This window comes from Xenopus laevis, chromosome 9_10S (assembly GCF_017654675.1).
Source record: "Xenopus laevis strain J_2021 chromosome 9_10S, Xenopus_laevis_v10.1, whole genome shotgun sequence".
NCBI lineage: Eukaryota > Metazoa > Chordata > Amphibia > Anura > Pipidae > Xenopus > Xenopus laevis.
The window spans coordinates 30,160,956-30,175,507 of record NC_054388.1 but is presented as its reverse complement, the minus strand read 5'-3'; the positions used below and the strand labels follow the sequence as shown (position 1 = coordinate 30,175,507).

Here is a 14,552-nt window from a genome sequence, read left to right as displayed (position 1 = left end):
GTGCACTGAGCTTTCAGCCTTCATACCATGATGATGAATGGTGGGAGAATGCAAAGAATACCTATTATAAACAAACTCTCCGGCCCAGTGTGATAATGCTTGGTGGAGCAGCCATACCTGCAGTAGGACTGGTGTCACTCACAGGTACTGAACTTTTCAGTGTTTCTTTATTGCAAGCCATTTTTTTACTCCCTCCCCCTCTCTAGTAAAAGTAGACAGACCAATACCAGGAATAAAAATACACACAGCGACATGGAAGTTAATTAAATAGGTAATAATTTATTTATTATTGATAAAAATGAAAAAACTACGCTTTTTGATCCTGAGGAAGGCAAAAAACCTCTGAGAAACTAGAGGAAAAAATTCCTTCCTGACTCCTTAATGGCAATCGGATTTGCTCCCAGGATCAACGCGTCATATATAATTAAGGGAAATAGGGTAAGGGAAACAGAAAGGAATATGGCAACATACACATGAGCACCTTTTAGGCTGCTAGGTGAACGCTGCATTCTGTTCCATTCCATTGGAAACCACACAGCCTGCAGACCCGGCTTCTACAGTCTAAGGGATGGAGTGAAAAAGAATGCAGGGTCTACCGAGTGGCTTAAGGGGACTTCTGTCTATGAAACCATATTTTATATGGAAAGGGGAGGCACCGCTGGTGTAACTGATTTAAAGGGAGGGGGTCACCGCTGGTGGTATGGTGGAATAAGAATAGAAAGCAATATGGCAGCATACACATGAGCGTCATTAAGCTGCTTGGTGAATGCTGCATTCTATTCCATTCCATTAAACCTCAGGCGCTCACAGACCCCGGCGTCTGCACACTGAGGGATGGAGTGAAAAAGAATGCAGGGTCTACCGAGTGGCTTAAGGGGGCTTTTGTCTATGAAACCATATTTTATATGGAAAGGGTAGGCAAAGCTGGTGTAACTGATTTAAGGGGGGAGGTCACCGGGGGTGGTATTAGGGTGGAAGGAAAAAAAAATACAAAGCAATATGGCAGCATACACATGAGCATCATTATGCTGCTTGGTGAATGCTGCATTCTATTCCATTCCATTAAACCCCAGGCAGCCCACAGACCCCGGCGTCTGAACACTGATGGATGGAGTGAAAAGTAATGTAGTGTCTACCAAGTGGCTTAATGGTGTTCCAGTTCATGATACCATATTTTATATGGAAAGGGAAGGCAACTCTGGTGTAACTATTATTGAAAGGGGATGGTCACCGCTGGAGGTATTATGGAGGAAGGATAAGATATAGAAAGCAATATGGTAGCATACACATGAGCATCATTAAGCTGCTTGGTGAATGCTGCATTCTATTCCATTCCATTAAACCCCAGGCAGCCCACAGACCCCGGCGTCTGAACACTGATGGATGGAGTGAAAAGTAATGTAGTGTCTACCAAGTGGCTTAATGGTGTTCCAGTTCATGATACCATATTTTATATGGAAAGGGAAGGCAACTCTGGTGTAACTATTATTGAAAGGGGATGGTCACCGCTGGAAGTATTATGGAGGAAGGATAAGATATAGAAAGCAATATGGTAGCATACACATGAGCATCATTAAGCTGCTTGGTGAATGCTGCATTCTATTCCATTCCATTAAACCCCATGCAGCCCACAGACCCCGGCGTCTGCACACTGAGGGATGGAGTGAAAAGGAATGCTGTGTCTACCGAGTAGCTTAAGTGCGCTCCTGTTTATGATACCATATTTTAGTTTGAAGTAGGGGAGCACCGCTGGGGGAGCTATGGTGGTAACAGGAGGTTCAACTCTGGTGGAGCTGTGGTGGAAGGAGGAAGGGCACCGCTGGTGGAGGTGGAAGGAGGAGGGGCACTGCTGGTTGAGCTGTGGTGCAAGTGGGGGGCACCGCCGGTCCTACTGCAGAGGAAGGAAGGGAAATATAAATCAAGATCTCACGCTGGTGATGTTGGCATTGCAGGTTGATCCTGGAGCTCTACATTGCGGTATAATCGAAGTCCCTAAAGGCTTCCGCAATCTCCTTTTCCATGGCCAAGGAACCCTCAGAGGGAGGAGTTAGAACTAGATGTTGATCTTTATCCTCGGAAAGTCTAACATCCTCAGGTATGAACGGGGGCTGCATTCTTCTCTCTAGCAAAGCCATCCAGTCAATGCTCTGGTTAATAGACAATATAAAAACATTTATTATTAATTGTTACTTAGCATACTTACACTTTTATTTTATTTAAAATATGTTTGATTAGCATATAAACATTGGGAGTTCATCTGTACCTTTAGGGCTAGTCCACACGAGGAGATTCCGCGAGATTTTTTCACCTGGCGACTAATCCCCTCGTCTTTTGAGCGACTATCTCCTCGAACTGCCTCAGTGGGTTTCCCCATAGGCTACAATGAAAAGTCGCCTGCGCTAATGCACACGCGGCCATTGTGTTTTCAATAGTCGCCCAAAGTTGCCTCAGTGCCGAATCTCCACGTGTGGCCTTACCCTTAGTTCATTTCTGTAGCTACCAAAAGTTGACTGAAAGATGAACTTACTCGAAAGAAATAATGATGCATAACATCACATGCATCTTCTTCACTTGAGCCCAGCCGCTTCAATGGGTCCCGCTGTAAGAGCTACAAAGAAAGAGAACGATTGACCTTAGAAACATTAGCAGATAAGCTATGTTGCAGTGCTGTGTGACAGTTAATGGCTATAAAGGCTAATACACAGTTAGACTGCACAAATTGAAAGGAAATGATTTAAGGGAGGCAAGGATAGTGCTACCTGTACATGAATTACTGGTTAGACCACAGCTTGCGCCCTTAACTTACTGAGTAACTTACCCCTGATATTAAGTTGGCGGCATCCGCTGCCATGAACGTCGGGACGACTAAACCAGTAGATGGTCTCAGCATTGGTTTCTGCAATGTTAAACATAAGAAAGTTCTCTGTTACTATAGTTTATAGAACTAATCAGTTGTAAGTGGCTAAGAAGGCTTCAAAACCTGTTGCTACATACATTAAGGGGGTTTGTAAGGATAGATTGTAGTGGGCATATCTTAGCATACTATTTATATTCCCTACAAATGCTATCAATGCAAAAATGCTGCCACACAAACAACTTATTGCTCTGTGGCCATATGTAACTAATATAGCTGATTCTTGATGTTATTAAGTTAATAAACAGTTGCCTATTCCGTCCGGTTATTAAGTTTTCTACTTACCTCCCCAACTAGCATTTCGTAAATTACAATGCCCAGAGACCACCAGTCGACAGATCTTGAGTATGGCTCCCTGGCGAGGACTTCTGGTGCCATGTAGCCAAAAGATCCTTTCAGGCTACTTGTTCGGCCTTCGTAGCCAATTCCTGAAAAAAACAGTTATTGTAAGTAAACGGATGATCATTTGGGGCTTATTTATCTGTATCGACTCAGTTTAATAATGTTTAGTTTGATAATGAAACTGGGTAAAATATTGTCTGTGAAAAAAATGTTTTCAATATAGTCAGCCAAAAAATTTAATCCATAATAGCTGGAGTAAACCGATGTCTAAGGTAACAGCCAGAACACAAATCACTATGTTGCTAACCTTTTAGCCAGTTGGCCACTAGTTGCTGGGCCACATTAGACACATACAGTTACTGTTCAGTTTTCTTTTCATCCTGACCTGCATGCTCAGCAAGCAAACTGAACATTAAGTGATACTAATCAATGGGGGATATGCCTAACAGTTGGCACCCTCCAGTGATTTCACCTTTTCTTTCCTCCTTTAATCTGCTCTGCTAAAGCATAATTTAGTAGGAAAAGTTCACTCTCACTTTCTCATAATATGAAACTACAAATGTCAGTCACTTCATGAACCTCAATAACATTATGTGAAACTGAACCTCTTTTTGATGTGTTAGTTTATTAGAATCCTTACCGTCTTTGCTCAGTCCAAAATCAGCCAGTTTAACGTATCCGCTGCTGTCTAAGAGTAGGTTTTCCGGCTTCAGATCTCTGTGGTAAAACAACAGCAAAAGTTAGCAAAGTACAACATATCTGGGACACTGTGACAAAAGGGGAAATAATTAGTGATGTAACGTGAAAAATACAATTAATTTTGTTAAATATAAGGATATTATAAGTCACTAAGTAGATCCATGGCCTTTTAAAAGCACAAGGCTGAAGTTCTCTTGCTCTTGTGGTCATGCTCTACAGGGGATATTAATATTGGCTTCTATTCCTTTGTCTGATATGTTTAGCAGTAATGCTCCCTTACATTTTATATTGCAAAATGTTTCATGTACAGGAAAATAATAAATATACTTACCGGTGTATGATGTCATTTTCATGTAAGTAGGAAATGGCCATCAGCGTGCAAGCAGCATAGAACCTGCAAAGAAACTCCCATCATTAGGTTATTGAATACATAGTCATATATTTGTTAGTGTAGTGTATCTCTGTCTAAATATTACTGGCTCGCTGTAAGTCAAGAGACCCACTTACTATCATGGTATGTTCTGCATGCAGCTCCGCTTAAATAAATATGTAATGTATTTCCAAATAATGATGTTTTCTTACATCCTCTTGCCTTTGTTAGATAAACAAGGAGCCAGACCCCGTATACTACTTACTTTGTCTGAATGGCACCCGCATGACTCTAGGTAAAGGTTAATTTGTACTTACATAGCTCTTGGTTGTTCAAATGCACCTTCCCTCTGCAAGTAGCTCTTTAAGCAGCCGCCAGCAACATACTCCATCAGAAAGAATAGATGGTATTCTGACTGGAAGGTGGCGTGGATATCCACAACGAAAGGGTGGTCAGCAACGGCGAAAGCAACCCGTTTCTCTAGCAAGATCCTGAATATTAAAAGCATTCATTGTCAGAACAAGGGACATGGGTAAGTAACAAAGCCAACCATGCTAAAATGATCATTTCCATAAACTGACCTTTCAATGCCCCTTGAGGAGGTGATGCTCTCCTTTTTCAAGATTTTCAGGGCATAGGATCTTTTGGTTGCCGCGTGTTCAACAAGGAGAACCTGGAATAAGAGAGAATCTCAGGAAATGCAGGAAGATACATGCAGAACATCCATACCCCTTTCAGAGAGCTGCAAGAATCGATCCAAACTTGCCCCAGCATTGCAAGGTAACAGAACTAACTGTTTAGCCACTGTTCTTGCATGTGCCAATAATCATCCTAATTATGGATTAAGTTTAATATTACCTTGGCAAATCCGCCCTCGCCTAGGAAACCACGTTGGTTGAAGTCTTGCAGTGTGTAGTTGGTCAACTGCAAAGCTCTGAAAAAGAAATACCCAACATGAAACTCATTTTTATTTCAAATGAAATGTTAATAGTATCATCATGTGCAGGTTGCATCTTACTGTGGGTCCTTTGTCACTGCCAGTGGACATCCTTCTGCTGCATCAGGTGGAGTTGGGCTGATGTTTTCTTCATCCACAGATATCTCACTATAAGGAAAAGTAAGTTTGTTATTTTGCGTTTCTTTTTACCCTTAGTCGATTCATTCTCCATAATCCTCAATAGCACAGCACCCCATAGCCATAATTCATAGGTGGCTTTGTGCTATTGAATTATTTATTGTGTAATCTCCCAGCCAAAGTGCAGGTGCATATTACCATCTGTCCTCTTCTGTGCCAATCTAATACTTTACTTTAATCAGAAGAATAATCCTGTTATTGTGAAGATTTTATTTGATGAAAGTATGGGGTAGGGATTTAATCTGGTCTCTAATAAACTCCACAATATCCTCACCTCTCCGATGACTCTTCAGGCACCTCTTCTACCTCTGGCACTGGTTCTTCAGTGGATTCGTCATGTTGATGCTGCAAACAAGGGACAATTGTGCAATGAATGAAAGTGGCATCACATGGATATGATAAAAGCAATGTTTATGTTCTGGCCAAGAAATGAATGGCATCAGTATAAAATACTCACTTGGAAAGAATCACTGGCAGGTTCTGAAACAACCTGAACCTCAGATGCGCTGACCTCTTCTCCTGGGAGGTTTACACCAGTGTCACTAGCAGTCTCCACTGCAGCATCTAAAGAGACAGTAAATAAACATAGTGAATGAATTTTCAAATATAAAAACTTTCTTGAACCTAAGGCTTAAAGATGTTTCTTGATTTGGTAAGATGCTATTAATAATCAGTGGTTTGAAAAGTACATGCAAAAGCCATACAATTCATCTATAGTTCTGTGGGGCTTAGTTTAATGTCCATGAAGGGGTAGTGGATGGGATGTTAGGATGACACACGTTACCCCATATAATGCCAATAGAAAAGAGGCTAGAGCCTGTTGTGACTCACCTGGAACATGCTCTGGTTCCCTCCGAACTATCTCCTCATTGAGCTTGAGGAGAGAGGAGTAAAGGGCTTTCAGCCTCTTCTCACTGCTCTTCCTCAGCTCCTTCATCAGGGCTCTGGTCTTTCTGTCCTTGGTGGCATGGTACAGATTTTCGGCCCCTGCTGCTATCTTCATCTCCTTCTGGATGACTCTCACCAACTCCTCCTTCATTTCTGAAAGAGAGACACCTACCTGGGGCTCACAAGCATCAAGAGACTGTTTGATGTCGACAGTCTATAGAGAATGGGAAACAATTAAGAAACAATGGTTAAGTGCTTGTCACCCATTCCAATTAGAAGAAAAGAGTTTCCTCCTAATGGTTTGGAAGGGTATTTTTTACAGTTGAATTCTCTCTCTGAATCAGTGGTACAGGCTGATACATTAGATAGCTTTAAAGGAGAAGGAAAGTTAAAAAAAAAACCTTCCTCTTTCTCTTTGCCATTATCCCCCCTCCTGAAACGCCGCATTGAGAATTGCAATGGCTTTACAGTTTTGTGCACTTCCATTCCAAAATTTTTCTATAGTGTAAGCTTTGGCGCCGCCATTTTCAAATTGCCTCCCTGCCCTTTGTCTCTAGTGCGCATGCACCTCTTCAGTGACCCTGTGGTGTAACCAAACAAGCGCGCATACGTCGCTACACAGTGATAAGCATTGGTGTCGCATCTATAGTGCACATTCTTTGAATAAGCCTGTAAGTGCCACAATATGTTTTACAGACCCGAACGCTGGGTATATTTGCGTGTCCTCTGTTCCTGTGCTCGCTTCAAAGCTTCCCTTTGTTACCAGGCAAAGGGGAACATCAATCAAGGTGGAGTAAATGCAGGTAGAGAGAGAGAGAGTTTAGGGATGACGAATGGGCAGATCACGTGACCCAAACGTCATCTCTTCTCGGGAAGACTGGAGATCATAGTGGGATTGCGCAGGGCTACTCTTAGACGGATTGCGCATGCGTGTGCCCTGATTAGAAGGATTTATGGACTGGAGCAAAGACATCCGTTTCTGTGCAGCTTGCCACTTATTTGAAAAACTATTACAGCGCAAGAATGAATGAAAAACGGAATGAAGAAATGCTTGTAAACACTGGTAATAATATTTACATTTTATGGCCAATAATTAAAGCTTTATTTTATTTTAGACTTTCCTTCTTTAAGAAGGAGTTGGATGGCTTTTTAGCAAGTGAATGAATACAGGGTTATGGGAGATAGCTCATAGTACAAGTTGATCCAGGAACTAGACCAATCACCATTTTGGAGTCAGGAAGGAATTTTTTCCCACTCTGAGGCAAATTGGAGAGGCTTCAAATGGGGTTTTTTTTGCCTTCCTCTGGATCAACTGGCAAAAAAAGTCAAAAGGTTGAACTTGATGGATGTGTGTCTTTTTTCAACCTAACTTACTATGAAACATGATATTTGTCATGAACATCAGAAAACTGTTTGTCAAATGGGTTTATGAAATATTTCTTATAATCTGAGGAATTTTCTTTTCTATCTGTTGGTAAGGTCTCTAATCGTCAGGCATGAAGCGACAGCTTGATATTTCCATCTGCCTTACCTCAGAATGCCGACGCAAGATGCCAGAATGTCCGGCACCCATCTTGACGCTCCTGTATGAGAAAAAAAAGGTTGGTGTAAGTGGCTGCTTCAGTGGAGATAAAGAATACAACTGTTTGTAGCTGCTGGTAAACTACAAGCTCAAGACAAGCACCTCTCTGTAACCTCACTGCTACACATCTGAGCAGGTAGGGAAAGGGAAGTTGATATGGGCAAAGTAGTCATTTTATGACATTTTCACACTTCTTATGCCCATTGGTTTAAACCAGTACTAGTATTATTTATTTTCAGCCCATCTACTATTCATGTCCTAATTTTATTTTCAAACTGGTGTGTGGTTTTTATGGTAATTAAACTATAGCAACTAAACAGCAGCTGCAAAAGTCTTTGAGTGACCAAACAAAACATTTCAACTCTTCCTTTTTCCTGTTTAAATTCTTACTTATTCCCATTTATAATTACACATTGTAATAATGCCACCTACATGGCCAGTTAGTGTTATTTGAGGTATGTGCTTATTTGCTGCAGGTTTACCCCTGGAATTGTGGAAAGCTAAGTCCTGCCCTGGGGTCTCTAAGCCCCTGGCTCACAAATATATGGGAATATTAAATAATGTCTGGATCTAAAACTATATTGAGCAACATGGCAATGTCTATAGCCAAGAGTGATACCTTACACATATTATAGGGGTAAAAATGCTGCCAAGAAAAGGTAGTTAGAATTGTATTGTATAGATCCCATCATGCATTGAGATATATTTGTCCTATTAATGCAGAGATCGCTACATGTACCCAATGTGCCTGCTTCCCATAACCAGCTGTGCTATGATTCCTGCTCCTGCACCATAACACAATAATTCCTAATGCTAGGCATTTGTTTCTTCTGACATTTGCTACTTTTGTTTCTATTGCAGCCCTTTCTTATATACAGTAGAACCCCCATTTTACATTTTTCAGGGGACCAGAAAAAAAATATGTAAAGTCCAGATAAATGTAAAATCAGGGAAATGTATTATGCATAAAATACAAAATAACAATGTAAAATAAGGGAAAAGTTAAAATCAGGGCATGTAAAATGGGGGTTCTACTGTATCATCCACACTAGTGCTGATGCTAGTGACAGTTGCATTTAACAGTTGCTTTTGACAGTTGGTTGGATGAGTGGGACCCTAGACGTCAAATCACAGTTGGCATTTATAACTAAAGAGAGGCTTAATAAAAGTTCAAAAGTAGCAATAAATATACAAGGAACATGAAATACACATTGCCTTAGAGTTACAACTCATAGGGGATGCTGGGAATTGTAGTTCAGCTGTATCTAGAGAAGCACAGGTTTAGCTTTAGGGTCAGTGAGGTTTTGCTAGCAGTTACACAAAAAGGTTGAGCTTGATGGACGTGTGTCTTTTTTCAGCCTCTTACTTTTTAAAACATTTTACAGAAGGAAAATGCAGGATCCTTACCTTCCTCCAGATGATCCTCAATGGGTTGGGCAGGTTGCTGTTATTCTTCTGCCTTTGATGTTATTGATTAGTTTAAAAAGACTTCTTCTGAGAATTTGATGAAAATCTCTCTAAAAATGTCTAAAAAATTTCGAAAAAATCTCGAAAAATCGCTTTATGGGGAGAGAAAAATAGAGAGGAGAAGTTGTGAGCTGAGCCCTCTCTGCCATATATATCTGTATATACTGGGTTTTCCCTTTCACTATTTTTCCCAATTGTACTGCACTACTGAATATGCTTGCCCCTCTATAAATAACCAGTAACACAAATCAGTAGCAGATTTAATAGAATGAAGCTGATTAGGAGAGATACAAAAGGTTGGTGCAATCAAGGACCCTGGACACCCCTGCCACCCAAGTGTGGGTGGTCCTGGTTACCAAATGCACATGTAGGGGGGACTTTACAGAGTAATAGCTAAAAACCCTTTTTGGGTGTGGGTGACTGACATAGAAATGAATTGTTGTGATTGGGATTCTTATGTTGGCCATACACAGGCAGGCATACATACAACAGCAGGCAATGGGGGTCAATTTTGAGAGATTTGGTACCAGGGGTAGTTTTGGGTGGTTTGTCCTCACTCCCCTAAGCTTCCATAAATCATGTGGGGCAAACTATCCCTAATTCCCCTTTTGTAATATGTCATCTCCCCCCCCAGATTCTGTAGTAGTTCCACTTACCTCTGAATCCTGAACGGAAATAACTGCCATCCATACCTGAGCCCTCAAGTTAACTTCCCTGGCAACTTTCATCCAATCAGAGCTTCGCTGGGAGTGATGTCATACTGAGCTAAGTCATGGCACCCCAGTCACTGGCAGCCAATCACTTGCTCAGGTACATATGTGACATGTGACCAGTCAAACTTGTGCTTAATGAAACAGAATCAACCCCAAACCTAAGCAGCTTTAGAACCAGGGCCATCATCAAAACTCATGGGGCCCCTGACTAGACTCCCCAATCTCCACTGATGGTTGTCCTGCTTAGATCTCCTCTGTCTGGTGACCCACCAGCTGTTAACTGAACTACAACTCAGCTACTGCTTGTCACAGGGAATGCTGGGACTTGTAGTTTGGCAATGGCTGGACAACTACAAGTATCATCACCAAGTTAGTCAGAAGTATTCTATTAGGGATTAGATTATTTGACAGCTCTGTATGTTTTACTTGTAATAGGCTTCATGTTGCTAAGGCTCTCACCTCATAGCAAACAGGGAATGGCTTTAATAGTCATAGCTAGACATAGTATCCTTGGAAGTTTGCAGGTTTCCAGTTTATATGCAGCTGTGATCACATGGCTAGAGACTGGGATTAGACTTGCAGCCACTGCATTTGCATTTTGATTCTCAGAGTCACTGGCCCCCAGTTTCCCTCAGTGCACTCTCATGTCTTTATTTAGGGCTGTTGGTATTTGATGGGATGTACACTGGGCCCGCTTTTCTCCTGGGACTCCCGAGGGTCTGTTTCCTCTATTAACCCCCCCATGCCAGTAGCATACAGCTTTGGGGTAATGGCAAAGAGGGTGGTTCTGTATCAGCCAATCACATGTGAGCTACATGTGACACAGAACCAAGGCCACCATCATATCTCATGGGGTCCCTGATTGGACTTCCCCCATTCCTACTCATGATGGCCTTGCTGAGATCTCCTCTGGTGGCCTGCAAGCCGTGAAATGAGCTACACCTCAGCTACTGGTTATTATAAAGAATTCTGGGAATTGTAGTTTAGCAATGGCCAGTGAGACACAGCTATAAGATCACTGAGGCAGATAGAAGTATTCTATTGGGAAAATAATTTTTTAGTTGACTACAGATCTTCATTTCACTTTAATAGTTCTCTGGTTTCTAAGGTCTCTCTCCCTAGCAACCAGGCAGTGGCTTTAATAGGCTTTGCACGGTGCAGTGTCCCTGGAAGCTTGCAGCCAATTACCAGTTCTGTATCTGGTGCTGCCACCTGGCCTGTAAAGTTGGTATTTGATGCCAATGTTATTAATAGAAAAGGCAATGTCTATAGGAAGGATTTTTCCACCAAAATGATCCACAGAGCAAGGATTATAATTCAGTTCTATACTTAATCTTATTTTGTTAGAGGTTCACTCCCTTTGGCCCGCTATTCTCCTGGGCCTCTTGAGGTGGCAGGGACTCTGCCAATCGACTTCTTCATTCTATTAAACCTGCTACTGGTTATTTCTGGTTATGTATAAGGAAGCAAACATGTTCAGTAGCGCAGTACAATTTGGGAGCGGTACATAAAGGGAACTGCTTTATATTCTGTTCAGGGTCCGTCCAGCTCATGAGTGTCTTTTCTCTGTTTTATTGTCTCCATAGAAAGTCACATTTTCCCAATAATCTTAGGCGACAAAGAAGACGATTAATCAAGAACTGAGACTGACGTCTAGAAATAAACAGCAACCATCCAATTGAATTTTTGGGTATCTTGATGCAGGTAAGTATTCAGTCTCTTTGTCTAAATGATACCTACCTACCTGCTGGCTGATCTAGAGGAAGGTGAAACCCCCATCTGAACCTTGTATTTCTTCCATTGCCTTACGGCACCCCCCATTCCCTAGCTTTGGGTAGAATTTGATCCATAGGAAAACCTTGAAGGAACATCATTCGGAGTGGGTCACACCACTCTGCAGAGCTCATATAGTTATTAGGTAACTATGAGAAACAGTGCAGACCTGGGCCGGACTGAGAATAAAAAGCAGCCCAGATGTAAACCGATGCCATACTGAAAACGCTGGATGTCCAAACTTACTAACTCCTTTCTATAGGCGGTTCAGTGTTTCAGTTGTGAGCATTCTCATGTAGTAATTATGTTAGTCATGCTGACATTTTAATGCTATCCTAATGATATGTTGTGGGAGACTAAATAATAACTGTCACTAACAGTGGCAAACTAAGACATTCTTCCATCATTGCACTTTTTGTTGTGGAAAACATGTTAATTCAAACTTAATTTAATTTTTTAATGGGCATTTTGTCTAAGCTAAAGTGTGTTGATTTCAGGAGTGATGCTTTAAACATCTGGCATTGTACTGCTGGGGTGCTTTTTATTTGTGCAATCCAGGTGTCTACACAAAACAAGGAGAAGAGCAAAGAGTGGTACTGAAAGCACATACTACACATTACAGTGCACGCAAGATTTTCTGTGTGTGTCACAATTAGTTGTGCACAGTAGTGTCATATCATACAGGTAAATGAACAAGGGCACCAAAGGCAATGATTGCTTTGAAATGAGGACCTCAAAAAAAAAAAGGTTTTTTTTGATAATACACCCACACACACACACAGCCCCGTTAGTGCTAGTCAACCCGCTCGGCAGAATCCTCTGCTCAAACATGATCACGTCCGACCTTTCCAGCCCAAAGTAGTTGTGTTCCTCAAAGAACTTCTGTGGGACCCAAAGTGAACTTGGTCGTCCTGATCTACCTAGAAGAGGTCTCATCCCTTCATAGAACGGAGAGCAAACCCACTAAGGCCCTGCTGGCTTTCACCCTAGCCCAGAGGCCATGAGCAGCTTTCTGTGCTGCAGAGCTGACAGAATCCCACCCAGCTTACCAAGGCACGGTGCAGGTGACGCCATACTTTTCATTGGCCAACTGCTGCACCCAGCGGATCCGCACTGTCTGCATCTGGTACAGGGTTTTTAGCACTTGGCTGGCTGACGATGGGGTACGTCACCCACAGACGTAGGACACCTTTTTCTGGGCACCCGGGGGGGGCAAAGAATGTATTTCCCTTGGATATCCTTACACAATGCCCTATGGGGGCACACAGTATATATGCAGCGGCCTTCTGCTCCCCCAATAATATTAAAATGTAACAATACAAGGAAGGAAATGGGGGGGGGATGTGCCAGGTGTTGTGTATTGGGGTGCTGCCTACAGACAGGGCTGGATTGTGCATTATATAGAGTCGTGTCCCACCAGGTTTGCCAGCTCTCCCACCCTTCATCAATTAACCCTTTCCTAACTAGGACAATTCTCTCTTTGTTAATGGTGTCTGTAACTGCCCAATGCCACTCTGTGACAGCTGTGGAGGAGCCGTTTTTCCAATTGCTAGTTATTAGGCGTCTGGCATGAAATAGAGCTTTAGCCACAAGCCTCCTTTAGGGTGCTGTCCCCAGTCCTTTAACCGCTATGTTTAGTAGGCATAGTCCCGGCTGGGCTGGCAGAGCTGAGTTTGAAAGCTTTGAAAGGTGAGTTAGGATTTCTTTCCAGTAACCTTGTAGCTCTGGGCATTGCCATACTGTGTGCAACAGATTGACTTTTAGAGCCCCATATCTAAGACATGTTGGTGATACACTGGGGTACATCTTATTTAACTTCTCTCTGGTGAGATATGCCCTGTGAACCATATATAATTGTAGTATTCTGTCTCTATAACTAATGGATATATGTGTAGGAGCCTGTATTGCCTCAGCCCATTGGTGTCCGTTATATACCCCAGGTCATTTTCCCACTCCTCACTACTCTTAATGATGTTGCTGGCTGTATCGGATTTTGAATCAAAAGGATAGGTGAGCCTAATAGTTTCAAAGGTACTAAATACACCCGCAGGTTTGAAAAAATAATATTACGCACGAAAACATATATTGGAGAAACTGAAGGATATAGAACCCATTATTTTTGGACCAAACCCACAGCCACCTTGCAAACCAGTTCAGGTGAGATAGCAAAAATGCTTCCAAAAAATGAAAAACTTTAAAACGTAGCCTTTAATAAATACCATTTAAAAGTAAGCAGGGCCATGCCCTCAGCACCACAAAACCAAAACAAAAGTGTAGACCCACTGCCTCAATAGCATATAGACAGTGCAGGACAATTGCCTTAAAAACACCACACATTAAAAACTGCAACAGGTGGTAATCGGTGGAGTGAAAAACGCCGTGAAGTAGGCGATCATTTAAAGTTTAGGGAGACCTAGTATCAGGTATTCTACCCGCCCCTCAAATTTTTCCCATTCCCAGGGGGACAATTCTGCCTACCTACGTTGGGAACGGATGGGAGCTTCTCCCCCACCGTCCACCTATGCTGCCCGACGCGTTTCGCCGTCAACACAGCTTTTTCAGGGGCATAGGTGCTGACCTCGTGTCTAGAGACGGTTTAAATACCTATCCGGTAATTTCAGTGCAGTGGCGCATCCGATTTGCGTCACTTCCGGTCGCGACTTGCTCGA

General features: G+C 42.2%; 2 long non-coding RNA genes across 4 annotated transcripts; both read left to right on the top strand.

The window, feature by feature from the left end:
• The first annotated feature begins 20 nt into the window (after window positions 1-20).
• Window positions 21-3,534, top strand: LOC121398974. The gene is made up of 3 exons (XR_005964667.1): window positions 21-144; window positions 1,953-2,095; window positions 3,212-3,534. It is a non-coding gene; the product is annotated as an uncharacterized LOC121398974 (long non-coding RNA).
• A 1,329-nt stretch (window positions 3,535-4,863) lies between these two features.
• LOC121399104 lies at window positions 4,864-11,798 on the top strand. 3 transcript variants are annotated; one of them, XR_005964752.1, is made up of 4 exons: window positions 4,864-5,105; window positions 5,332-5,442; window positions 7,828-8,066; window positions 11,697-11,798. It is a non-coding gene; the product is annotated as an uncharacterized LOC121399104 (long non-coding RNA). The 3 variants fall into 3 exon arrangements; XR_005964753.1 differs by having other exon boundaries at window positions 7,828-7,949; window positions 11,697-11,793; XR_005964754.1 differs by lacking the exon at window positions 11,697-11,798 and adding an exon at window positions 10,032-10,133 and having other exon boundaries at window positions 7,828-7,949.
• The last annotated feature ends 2,754 nt before the right edge of the window (window positions 11,799-14,552 follow it).